The following is a 13309-nucleotide window of genomic DNA, read 5'->3' on the forward strand; positions in this document are numbered from 1 at the left end:
TGTGAGCTTTGAAAACTAATCAGAATTGTATCCTTTGTTTGGATCATAATATAAATCGGCCTACATTAGGTGATGTCTAGCAGTTAAAGTATTCATTTATTCACATCAGTTTATATGAAACAATAAATATTAATTCAACTTATGTACTTGAAAAGTTACAATACATGCACACTCTACATATAAGTAGTGAAAGTGACATATAGATAATATAGAGTTTCCTAAAACAGTACTCAAATATCAAAGCTAGAGTGTTTAATCTTCCTGCTGATTGCACAGTTTGTCCAGAAGGTGATGTTTAACATACTGTAAAAGTGAAACAACAATAATCTGGGGCCAATGATGATTTTTGACAGCAAAGGGGTTAAATTCTGACAAAACCTGCAACAGTTATGTTAAGTAGCAATGATATTTGAAACATACTATAATATTAAAATGCATGGAATGTATATTATAATTATTTACCTTCATGACTTCATGAAATTGTTCTCAGAATGATAGCTTTGTCAGTTTAATTAATGTTCTGTAAAAATATTGACCAGAGAGGATGCTGGCTGAAATATTTTCAGAGTTAAGATGAGTTTAACTGTCTTTTTAAACCAGGGGTAAAATAAAGCATAGACCAAAGGATTCAGACCTGAGTTAATATACAAGACCCAAAATAAAACATTTGTAATTGTTGAAGAAACTGCTGATATGGAATAAATATAGTAAGGTATCCAACAAAGTAGATAAACTGTGACAATGATTCCTAATGTCAGAGCAGCTTTGCCTTCAGATTTCCTTCTAACTGAACCTTCATTTACACATTTGCCACCCTTCATCAGGGTGTTTATAACTTTCACTTGCTGATGTACAGCATAAAATATCTTCAGATATAAAATTATAATCACAGTACAAGGAAAAAGGAAAGACAAGAACAGATCAGTCATACTCCAGGCAGAGTTAGTCATAAAGGGACACTCTCCATAACACCCATGTGTTCTGCTCGATGGATCAAAATATCCGTTATCTGTTATGAAAGAAATATTGTATGCTGAAGACCACACCCAGCAGATACATATGATAATCAAAGTTTTAGTTGTAGTTATTTTTTTTTGGTACAGTAAAGGGTGACACACAGCCAAATAACGATCAACAGCAATTAAAGTCAAATTATAAAGAGATGCTGAAATGAGCAGCCCTGTTATTACCAAAAACACTCCACAGAAAGTTTCTCCAAAGTACCAGCAGATCTCAATCTGCCTCGAGGCTTCTATGGGCATCACAAATCCAACAAGCATGTCTGCCACTGCTAGAGAGAGAATGATGAGGTTGGTTGGAGTGTGAAGCTTCTTGAAGTGAGAGATGGAGATGATCACCAGCAGGTTCAGAAACACAGTCCACACTGACAGCAATGAAAAAAACATATACATGATATTGGATTCATGCCTGAAGTGTTTTCCCCTGATACATGATGAGTTGATGGCAGGAAAGCAGTACTGAATCTCATGATCCTCTGTCTCATAGACCATGTGTGAGCCTCCTCCTTTTAGGAGTTTGTTCTGCTTTCCTTACAGTACTTTCATTTATACAGTGTCTGGATCAAACTGACCAACCCATCTACCGCCCACTCTGATTCTGCATAATGACATTTAATAATTTGTTGTATGTATTAATTTATTCACACAGTAGTCTGTTCAACAGCTCATAATAATGTTTTTGGTAACACTTAACTTTGGAATAGGGAATAATTATTCAACATTAACTATGACTTTCCCTTCAATAAGCTCCTAATTCCCTGCTTATTGATAGTTAGTAAGGTATTTGATAAATTTAGGTGTTGGGTAGGATTAGTGATGTAGATGTAATTGTCCACAGAAAACCCTCAAATATACAGTTATGTGTTACAACACATCACTCTGAAGACAGAGTTGAACCCAATTTGAAACTGAGGAAACAGGTAATTATTGAAAGGTGAGTATGCAAGCAAGTCACAAATCTTTCCAAACTGTCTTTGGTAGATAAGAGTCACACATAATGAAGGTGATCTAACGATTGCTACAAACATCCAGGTAATCAGAAAAACAATACTGGACATAACAGAAACAGTCACTCTCTGAGAACATTACTAGAGAGCTGGTTGGTACATCCATACTCAGAAATCAGGTACAGTAGGTATCTTGAAGCAAAACTTAAGAGTATGTGTTGAAGTATTTTATCAATCAAAATATGAATTAATAATGTATAATCAATGTGAATCTAGCCATTTATATATGCGGCTATAGTTCCATTATAATCATTTGGGCCTGTGTGTAAAAAGGAAAAAAGCATGCATAGCAAAATACAGACCCTCAGATGAAAACATCTGGAAACGTACAAGTGGGCCTTATTCTAACAAGTCTATGGGGCCCCTTTTCTGTAGAGAAGAATCAAATTATATGTATAATGAAAAATCTATGAAATGTATAGAACATGCCTTACCCTGTATAAACAGAAAAAAACATAAATAAGGAGAAGCCGAATAACAATCAGGAATTTTGTGTGATTCTTCAGATTGTAGTGTATTTTAGTCTTCCATGGATCTGAGGAATCAGTCTGATGAGTCTGTGTCGGTTCTCTATTTTATACAGTGCTTCTGAGGCGTGCCCATGCTCAATACATTTCATACATATGGTTCTGTTTATCAACTCTTTTACCTTTTATGGTGTCCAGCTTGCTTTTAGGATGTAGAATTTATTTTAAGTGAAACGAGGAGTCCTAATCATATATTTTGTCTTATGTCAAAATAGGGTGTCCAACTTTACTATATGCTGTATTTTCTTAATGTCTGCACCAAGGAGGTCTGATCATATATTTTGTCATACTGTATGTCCAAATAGAGTGTGCAGATGCACCATATACTATACCCCTGCACTCTCTGCACATTCCATTCTCACACAGGCCTCTACATACAGTCAAATGCATGATTATAACAGTAGAATAACTTGATACATAAATGGCTAGATTCACATTGATTATGCCTGATTAGTTTACATATTGACCAATAAAAATCTTCCACAAGATCAGCGGCAGACGACACTACTTCTGGCACCTCAGATGGGACTGGAAAAAAGCAGCAGAATGGAGGACCACTTTTGGACTGACTAACGAGTAACATAAACAACGGTGGCCACCATAAAATAATGGAAGCATTTTTATGCATATATAGCATATTTTTGCTTATATAATAAGAGTGTGTTGCTTGCCGGTTGGTTAGGATCTGCTCTTCCAAATGTAGAAATAAATGATTAATTTAATAAATGTTTTTTTTTTTTTTTCAGAAGAAATAACTGCATGCACACATTTGGTTTACTGTTAGGAAGGCCTTGACAGGAGACCTAAATTGAAACTAGATGGTGTAGGCAGAAATACATCGCATGCAATGGTCTGTGTTTATTCTAGACTGGGCCTAAAAGGGATGGCAATAAACGTGAAGCAGATATAGTAAGAAAGAGCACAAAATTCCACAGATACCACTGGGCATTAATCCCTGCTGGCCACTGATTTTTTTACTGAGGTGAGGGAAACATTTTTATAAATTGAAGCAACACCTCCCCCTTTACCTTTTGGATGTGGCTTATGTTTATAACAGTAATCTTGGGGGGTAGGCTCATTTAAAATAATGTAATCTATCACTAGCACTCACTGCAATGTTTTTTCTATCTGCTTTTATTCCTTCTCTCTCTCCCTCTCTCTCTCTCTCTCTCTCTCTCTCTCTCTCTCTCTCTCTCTCTCTCTCTCTCTATATATATATATATATATATATATATTTCTACTACGGGAGAATGCCATAGAATGCTTGAATCTGACTGACAAACATTCTAAGGTGTGCAATTTTTTTCAGGCAAATGCACGACAAACAAAGTTCCAAACAGGTCTCAACCAGGTCAATATCACTTCGAAAACTGATTTCAGTTATTTTAAAGGTTCTAACAGCCCAAAGCAGCAAAATAACCAAAACCCATGACAACACTGCCCAAGCAAATAAACATAGTAAATAATAGGGTAAAATGACAGATTATTTCCATGTTTTACACAAAATTATGTCTTCTGATGTATGAAAAGCACATACTTTATCTCTCTTGCATGCTCTCGAATAACTAGTTATTATGCATTTGCATTTAGTAGACACTTTTTTCCAAAGCGATTTACAGTTTTTGTATCCCGAGGTTATTCATTTTGATTCCAAGTGTGTCTAGTTTTTTCCCCATGTGTTCCATGTCCCAGTTAATTTAGTCATCCTATACATCTATGTTTTCCTCATTATCCTGCCTTTAAAAACCCTAGTCCTTTCAGTTCAGTTTTGTTGGGTCTACCAGTTAAGTATGTGTGTCTTCCTTGTGTCTTCCTATTTTTATTGTTGACTTTACCCCTGTGTTGGGTTAATAAACACTCTCGATTATTCCTCGGCTCTGTGTTCCTTCTGGCTGTGCAGTGAGACAGAAGAACCGACTGAACAAAAGTTGTGTGTGTCCCCTGTGTTTTGTTGGTCAGTTTTTTCATTCCGTTGAATGTACTATGGAGCCCAACCCATCAGAGCAGGTGTGAGAGCCATCTACAGTGCCCACTGCAAGGGAGACAGCTGCAGATGGTGTGAGTGTGGAGTGGAGTGGAACCCTCTGCATTGCGGCTGAGGGTGAGCCGAGTAAGGAGCGCATGGTTGTTGTTAAAACCAGGAGGGGATCTGACTGACTGGGAATTGGAACTGGAAATTTAACTGCCCCCTCTCCTCCCTCTGCTTCTCCGCTGGTCTTGTCCAGCCCTCCTTCATCCTTGGTTTCCTCATCCAGCTCAGATAAAATGCATTTTCAATTGTCATTACAACATGTATGTTACTGTTTTCCTTATTTGGTCCATCTGTCTGTCTGTCTGTCTGTCTTACTGAAGTATTCGTATCCAGCTGTGTGTCATAAATTAGTTATTTTTTTCCCAGGTGTGTTCTAATATGTAGTGTATAAAGTGTTCCCTGTGTTGAGCTTTCTGTCCGCTGTTAAATGTTACATTTTTTTAGGAGGTTCCAGTATGGACTATGGCCTCCCGGTCCCCTGACCTGCCATGGCCTCCAGAGTCTCCATATCTGCCATGGCAAACCGAACTGCCTGCTCTGCCAAGGCTTCCTGATCCGCCCTGGAGGTTGGTGACAGGGTGGAGACAAGGAGAGCCAATCCTCCCCTATTATATTTTTACAGTGCAGAATGAGCCGTCACATGTATGTTTCTGTTTTCCTTATTTGGTCCTTCCTGTGTCTGTCTTTGTTCCTACTTCCTTCGTTCCTAATGATGTGTCATTAATTAGTTCATTTGTTCCCAGGTGTGTTTTATTGTGTCGTGTATAAATAGTGTTCCTTGTGTTGGGTGTTCCCGGTGAGATGCACCCATGGAAGAAAATTTTTGGGTAAAATAATCTTAATTGATGACTTCTGATGAATATTGTGGAAACTAATTGATACATTTAGATAAATATATTCCAAACATTATGCCCGCAGCCTCTCGCTTCTCTTGTGATTTATCTCCTGATGCGTGCCCTCTGGAGTTGATTAACGCATATAGGCATTATGAGTCATTTTCTCCTGAAAAATAACTTTAATTACACTTTCAGTTTTGATCGTACAGATAAGAGCAATACATCAATCGAATCTGTAAAGGGACTACTTTTTTTTTAAACAGACATAATACATATTCAGAGGCGCTGTAGTGTACGTGATTACGTCATCGCATTTTGAGAACATTGATTTGTCAGAAGAAACCAATGCTTTCGTTCCTCTGAGCCAAACAGAATTTTATTTTTGACGCTTAGTCCCACCCCGTGCCCAGATTGGTTCAAACTGTCCCATATTAAACCAATAAGTAGTCTTTTAAACTACTACTTAACATATTGCTTTGGTAAATGAATTAAAATAAAGTGAAAGTAAGGCCTGTAGTGAGTGCATGAATACAAACACACATTAGCATGAGAAAATGCTCCGAAAAAGCACAAAAAACTTTTGACAGAGTACTTTGACATAAATCAAAAACAAGGATGAAACAGTGGTACATATCTGATAAAGCACTGGAATTTATGTCTTGGGTTGCTATAGGCGATGTCCCGGTAAAATCGATTCTGACACAGATTAAAGCCATTGGATCGATCATTTATTTTATATATATTATGTATAATAAGTAAATCATTATATAATTATACAGTTCATTTGTTTCTGTTGCACTCTGAAGATTTCTCACTCATTTTGTGTGTAGTTTTTGAATCATTTGCACTGTTTTTGTAATGTATTGTTGACAATTTGTGCATTTGTTTTTACTATTTCTCAGAAGAAAAAATAAATGCAATTTTTGTTAAACTTTTAATAAATTGCTGTGAAAATGTATAAGTGTTTTGATTTAAATTAATTAGACATGCTTTTTGATGTATACAATTAAATTTAACCATTAAAAAGGATTTAAGAAAAAATAAAACATATTTTATAGGGCCCTAAATAAAGTAATAAGTAGTGAAGTTACTTTTCAAATGCAGTAACTAGTAAAGTAATCTCATTACAATTTACAGAAGTAACTAGTAACTGATTAAATTTTTTGAGCAACTACCCCACACTGATCATTTGGTGCATCCGCAGCAATGTGTGAGAATTCATTCTCCACTCTGAAAAATGTTTTTTCGGAGCACAGACGCACAATGCTACACGAGAGAAAGGCCAGGTTAGTGCAGCTTGCATTCGAGAAAGACTTGACACGAAAATGCACAAGCGAATGGAAGGACACAGTACTTAGACAATTCAGTAGCAACACTCGTCGCCTGCAATTCTTCTGAGGGTAACTTGTTTGTTCAATGCATTTATTGAAGCCACCCCTGGCTTTCATAAGGCCTACTAAGCAGGTGAATTGTTGATGAATGTTTGTGGCTTCTAACTGCATTTGTGTTTTGTACTTGGCTGTCTGTAAAGATATATAGGCTTATGTCATCTCTGCTTGGTGCATGCATAAACTGCTGGGAGGTGTGTAACCCAGGTTAAAAACAAGTATTACCATAAAGTAAAAGCAGAATATGCATTTATTTTTGTCCTTTATTTATTTGGTTTAGAAAATGAGTCCTTTAGAGTATTTAAAATCCTTGAAACCCTAAGAAAAAATGGCTCATTATATTTGTGACATCCTTATTCTCTGCAGGCGAATTTTAGTCTTCTGATTTAACTTGGCCATACGCAGACATTTGTGTGATGATGTCCACCTCGTTTTATGAAGAAAACAGCCTTAAGTTTTCAGAAACATCTATACAAAAGTACTTTGTCTGATGGGGACATTTTTTTTTTGCTGGTTTTTCAAAGCTTCAAACTGATTCAGTGTTTTATTTTTGTCGTCGTAATTTGTATAAAAAATATATAGCTATTTATTGCAGGCCTATTCTATGTTTTTTTTATTAAGCCTATATTATTTTTATATTATTATTTTCTGTCCTGTTCTATTGTTTAGGCTATCTGTTCTGGGTCGGGCTTCCCGATAACGATCTTTGCGCTTAAGCGATCTCTACGTGCAGGGCCGGCCCTGACCAATTTGCTGCCCTAGGCAAGATTTTACCTGGCGCCCCATGCATCACAGCCCATTTTTCCCTGTAAATTGTGTCCATGATTTAGCCTATACAGTATGTGCACAGTTCCAAAAACTGCGCTTTACATTTTGCAAGATTGACATGCTAAATGGCTAACTGACCTGGTTTACTCTCATCAGTTTTGTTAAGATAAGATATGTACCAGTTTATTGCGTTTACGAACGACATATCTGTTTAATCAACTCGACATGTATACCGGTTTAGTCCTTTCGTTCACGAATAAGAGCTCTCGATCTCTGAGACTCATATGAAACTTGCTCATTATGGATGACAACTCTGAAAGATTCTTCATGAATGAGTGTAAACTGAGAACGATTCGTTCGCCTAAAAGATTAATTCAAAAAACGATTCTTTCACGATCGACATATCATTACAACGCACGGTCTTCGCCGCTAATGGAGGCAGAATCGAACGGCGCCATAGCTGAAAAAGTGAGAGAGGCTTGCTGCGGTGAGAACTGGAGCACGGCTGCGATCCAGCATTATAAGAGAGCCCGGTCCTGGCTGGATAATTATGTTGTCGAGTGAGGCGGGCTCGGGGATTTGCACGATCTTTTGGCCACAACGTGTGGCTTGGCGAGAAGAGCAGCTGACGCAATGATGCTTGTTGGTGTTCAGCGGATTGATATCTTTGTCTGAAGGAAGATTGGGCCTGTGATAAGATGACAGATAGAGCGAACCGAATGCTGACAGAGCAAACCGAATGCTGACAAACGGTCCATGCCGAAAAACTGCTGTGGGACAGGAGGTAGGAAGACCGGATATATATACGCTTGTGTTCTATTTAAGATGATTAGCTAAACGAGATGCACCTGTGCCAAATTGGATGATTATCTGATCGTGCTACTTCCGAACTTTGTTAATAAAACCACATGTTGAGACCGCTGGGAAGGACGTTGGGTTGAAAATCGGTCTTGGTGGGAGCACGGGACTTGAAATAGAGCACGCACGTCACATTCACATCATATGTCTCCAGTGCAAGAATACGCCATTTTCTCAGCGAGAAAGAAGCGAAAAGCGAATGAAAGACATTAAGGTAAGTAAAGATTCAAAATGTAAGTTCCCTTTCAGTCACGTTCGAAATAACGAATGGGATCTCGCTTGAGAACCCAATCACCTTTGAGTGGTACAAAACGAGCCAATGGTACACAAAGTACCTTGGTCTGCGGGATTTGCATAGCGAGCTCCGCCATGCAGAGCGGCTATATAAGGAGCAACGCGAGCAACTCACATTCAAACTTCAAGCTTCAGAGCTGAGCACATCGCTTGCTGCAATCACCGGAGTGTTACAAGCAAGAGCTGGTGTTGGTGTGACGGTGTGATTCAGCGGTTCGTCTGGGTTTCCTGTGACAGCTCCCGCGTTCAACTGAGCGCTTCATCAACTCTGAAAGAGCCAATTTCTTTTACAAAAGAGATAGGGGCCGATTTGAGTCTTTTTAAAGATGTCATTTCGCCCGTGTGTTTCTGGGTGCGGTCGATACATTGCTCCTCTTGGCGGTCACGATCGCTGTGTCACGTGTCTGGGCTTCCAGCACGCTAAGTCTGCATTCGTGGATGGGTCATGTTCTCATTGTGGGGACATGACCATCTCGGCGTTGAGATCGAGACTTGATTACCTTAAAAGGTATAGAGTTCCCTCTGCCACACCCCGTTCTAGCTCTTCTTCTCGTAAGAGGGTTACTTCGGCTGGTGGCCAGGGTGATCTGAGGGTTACTGTGTGGGCTTCCCTGATGAGCCAACCTCCTCGGGCCACACCCCCTTCACATACGTCGCAGCCGGTTGAGTTTCTGGATGAGTTTGCTGGACCCTCTCAGGCTCCTGACATCTTATTCGGGGCTCGCGAAGAGGACTGTATGTTGATCACCACATCACAAGTAGGGATGGGTACCGAAACCCGATATTAAAATGGCCCCGGGGCTAAATTATGAAAGACCGTAGTATCAGTAAGATCTGACGGTATCGGTTATAGAGCTGTAATCGGGCCTTAAAAGTTAGGCCCGACAGGACCCGAGCCCGACAGGTTTCGGCCCGAGCCCGACAAGTACATTTTGATTGACAGCTTTTTTAAAGCCCGAACCCATTTACAGCCCGAGATTATTCAAATGTGCGCATGCACACAGCTCTTTTGCCTTTTGTCAACAATGAGTAATTTATTCATGTTTTAACATAATTTACTCATAAATAACGTAGACTAGACCACTTGGAAGTTGGAATAAAGAAATAAAATAAGTCCTCTGTGACATCGTAACATCTCAGCATTCTAGACATAGGCTCATTTAACCTATAAATAGACCGACGCACCAATAAAAACGAGTCTTTTAAAAATTTTTTAATTAAGATAAATTTTAAATTAAGATGGGTATTTGGCAATAACGAAATTAAGATAAAGGCTTCGCCAGATTTGCTTTATTTAATAAAAGAATAATGCCAACATTATGCATTTAAGTCTCAATGAATATTTAGTTATCATTTGTAAAACCTTTACTCACAGAGATTAGGCTAGGTCTACATGTTTTTGTGGAGGAAAATGATTGAATCTACTGTAGATGTCTTCAGCGCGTTCCTGCGCTCACTGATGGTGCGTCATTATTCACTTATTATTCTCATTATAAGCATGGTCAAAACTTTTCCACTTCTCGCTCACGAGTTTGCTTTAGTTGCAGGTGCCTGCTGGTGCAACCAAGACGTAATCACCAGAGGCAAGCCTCCATTACACCTGCTCAGCATTCATTTTCGCATCTTTCTCGCGCTAATCGAAACACATCACATGACCGCTCGTTTACCTCGCAAACCGGAGCGCAAGCCCGAGCCCGCGTAAGTTGATAGAAATTAAGCCCGAACCCGACCGAACTCTTCGGGTCCCGACGGGTCCCGTCGGGTTCGGGCAAAGATCTTCAGCTCTAATCGGTTATGCTTTCGTACTGGAGAGGAAAAAATTAATGTACTATGTATTTTGCTTAATAATGTTATTGTGCACATTTTATCTCACCAAACATTTCTAATGTGCGATCATATTAAGATGTTTGTCTGTGAAATCTGCGAGATCTCTCATGTGCGCCGTGGAGGCTTTCTGTCAGTCACACACACACACACACTCACACACAACAAGAACGAGCGCGGCGCACACACGCATAATGGGCCTTTCACACAGGACGCGATATGTGCGGGGCTTGCTGCTGGGTTCAGCATTGCCCTTCAGATACAACGCGATTTGCGCTGCGCTATGGCGTAGGCGGAGTTTTAAAAACTTTTAGCGGGAGCTCTTTCATAGTCTGTTGCAAACATGTATCTGTTCCGTTGTAAGAAGCAAGCGACAGCACTAGTCCTGCTGATGAGAATTAAGAAAGAATCAAGGAAGAAGAGGCTGTGGGTACATACAGCTATCGTACATCTCAGGAAATTTTGACATACAGTACTAGTCGTTCATCCATTTTGATTTCCGTGCTTGTTTAGATCCCCCGATTCTATTGGTCGCGCTGGTAATCGTCACAGAGCGCAGCGACAAAAGTTGAACTGTTTTGAACTTTGACCTCGGCGTGCATGCAAGCAGGCAAATGATGCGCACCGCTGCGGTTGCACTTTGGTCGACGCAGCAACAAAACGTCCTTGCGCAGCGCAAGCCATTGAGATGAATGGGTTTTATAGCGCAGTGCCGCGCATACCACGTCCTGTGTAAAAGGCCCATAAGTTGCCATCCACATCATGTCTTTTGCGCGCTCGAGTTCGTTATTTCAAATGTAGGCGCGCGGTATGCAGGCTCATAATGGAAGCGATGTGTTCGCGATGCGCACGCCGTGCGATGAGCTTGTTTTTTCCAAGCGCGTCTGCACCGCATCGAGTTAAAAACATCTCAACTTGCCGCAAGCGCACCGCAAGTAATGTAACTTCTTCATCTTTTCCATAACAACGTTGAAAGCTCAGCCAAAATGAAGTAACAGCGGATAGCTGTATGTGGATTTTTAAATTAGTTAGTAGCAGTGCTACTGCAAACAGTTTTTAGTGCTTCAAATCCATTTATCCATTGCTGAAATTTCTGCGTCTTCATGGAGAGAGCAGGTCATGGTTGCTTAGCAACGGCAGACTCCTCGGGAGCACAAGTGCCCGAAGGCTTTGGGAAAAAAAAAAATCAGAAAGCGGCGTGCCTAGCGTTTTCCACACAAATTTTAGACGAGATATGTGAACGGCCCCTTACAGTATGAAAACTCCTGCTTAATACAAAGAGTGTTGATGGCGGACACAGCAAAATTTTCCAAAGTGTGGTTATACTTCACTAGAGTTGATGCAGACAACGCTGACTGCACAAGCAATCTGTCAAAGCATCTTTCAAAAGTGCATTATGTGCAGACAGAGAAATTCTAAGTTTTCGACTGCCTAACACAACTAGGGATGGGTATCGTTAAGTTTTTAACGGTATTACTACTTTTACCGATACTGCTTAACGGTCCGGTACTTTAACGGTATTCTTATCGGCACTTTGTGTTGTGTTAGGCAGTCAAAAACTTTGCTAAAAACGTGTGGAAAACGCTAGGCACGCCGCTTTCTGATTTTTTTCCCCCAAAGCCTTCGGGCGCTTGCGCTCCTGAGGAGTCTGCCGTTGCTAAGCAACCATGACCTGCTCTCTCCATGAAGAAGCGGAAATTTCAGCGATGGATAAATGGATTTTCAGCACTAAAAACTGCTTGCAGCAGCAAGCATAATAATAATTTTCTGGTGGCACGTTACTTGATAGTGCATGAGAGTAAGTCAGTTAGATAGTCAGTTAAATTGTCAGGCCTAACTTAATCATTATCCTTTATTTTTCTAGGAAAGTCGGACCCACTTTATATTAAGTGGCCTTAACTACTATGTACTTACATTTTAATTAATAATTTAATACAATGTACTCATTGTGTACATACATGTTTTTACATTGTACTTATATATATATATATATAAAAACTACATGTAATTACATCTGTATTTAATTTCTGTAATTACATTTATAATTACACTGTTGACCCATACTTTATACCTTAACCCACCCTTAAACTTACCCATACCTCTAACCCTCTCCCTAACCTTACCCCATCCCACCTCAATAGCAGCAAAAGTGTTTTACAATACAATATGAACACAATAAGTACATTGTACTTATTTTTTTATGTAAGTACATAGTAATTAAGGCCACCTAATATAAAGTGGGACCACATCAAATTATTAAAGGTGCAAAACAAACACAGGCAAACACACACAACAGACTAATTTAACAGCTGCCACTTTCTACTGCAGAGTCAGTGTTTTAAGAATTATTTAACAATTTAATATATAAATTAATCGATACACTAAAATAATTGGTGTACACCATTTAAATAATAAATAAAAAGATAAGTGTGTGAGCTTCAGAATTTACTAGATAATTATGGTTTGTATAATTTTAGCCTTTTGTTTGGATCATAAAACAATCGGCCTGCTATACACATTAGTTCATTTGAAACAAACTTTACTTCAATAAACATAACTTACTTAAAAAGTTAGAATAAAATACATATTTAATATTTTTATTGTTAAACTTTACCTTTGTGTGTAGCTCAAACCTTTAAATGCCTTTTGGATGAATCTGAAGTTGCTTTGATTCAGATGTTTTAATCTGAGGTGTGTTGTAAGCCATTTCTATCATTCTCTTTGTGAAGAACCACCATACTAATACATTGGTACTT

General features: G+C 39.1%; 1 pseudogene; it reads right to left on the reverse strand.

Moving 5' to 3' along the window:
- Positions 1-512: 512 nt before the first annotated feature.
- Positions 513-1510, reverse strand: LOC113054833 (trace amine-associated receptor 13c-like; annotated as a pseudogene).
- Positions 1511-13309: the final 11799 nt, after the last annotated feature.

This window comes from Carassius auratus, chromosome 35 (genome assembly GCF_003368295.1).
Source record: "Carassius auratus strain Wakin chromosome 35, ASM336829v1, whole genome shotgun sequence".
NCBI lineage: Eukaryota > Metazoa > Chordata > Actinopteri > Cypriniformes > Cyprinidae > Carassius > Carassius auratus.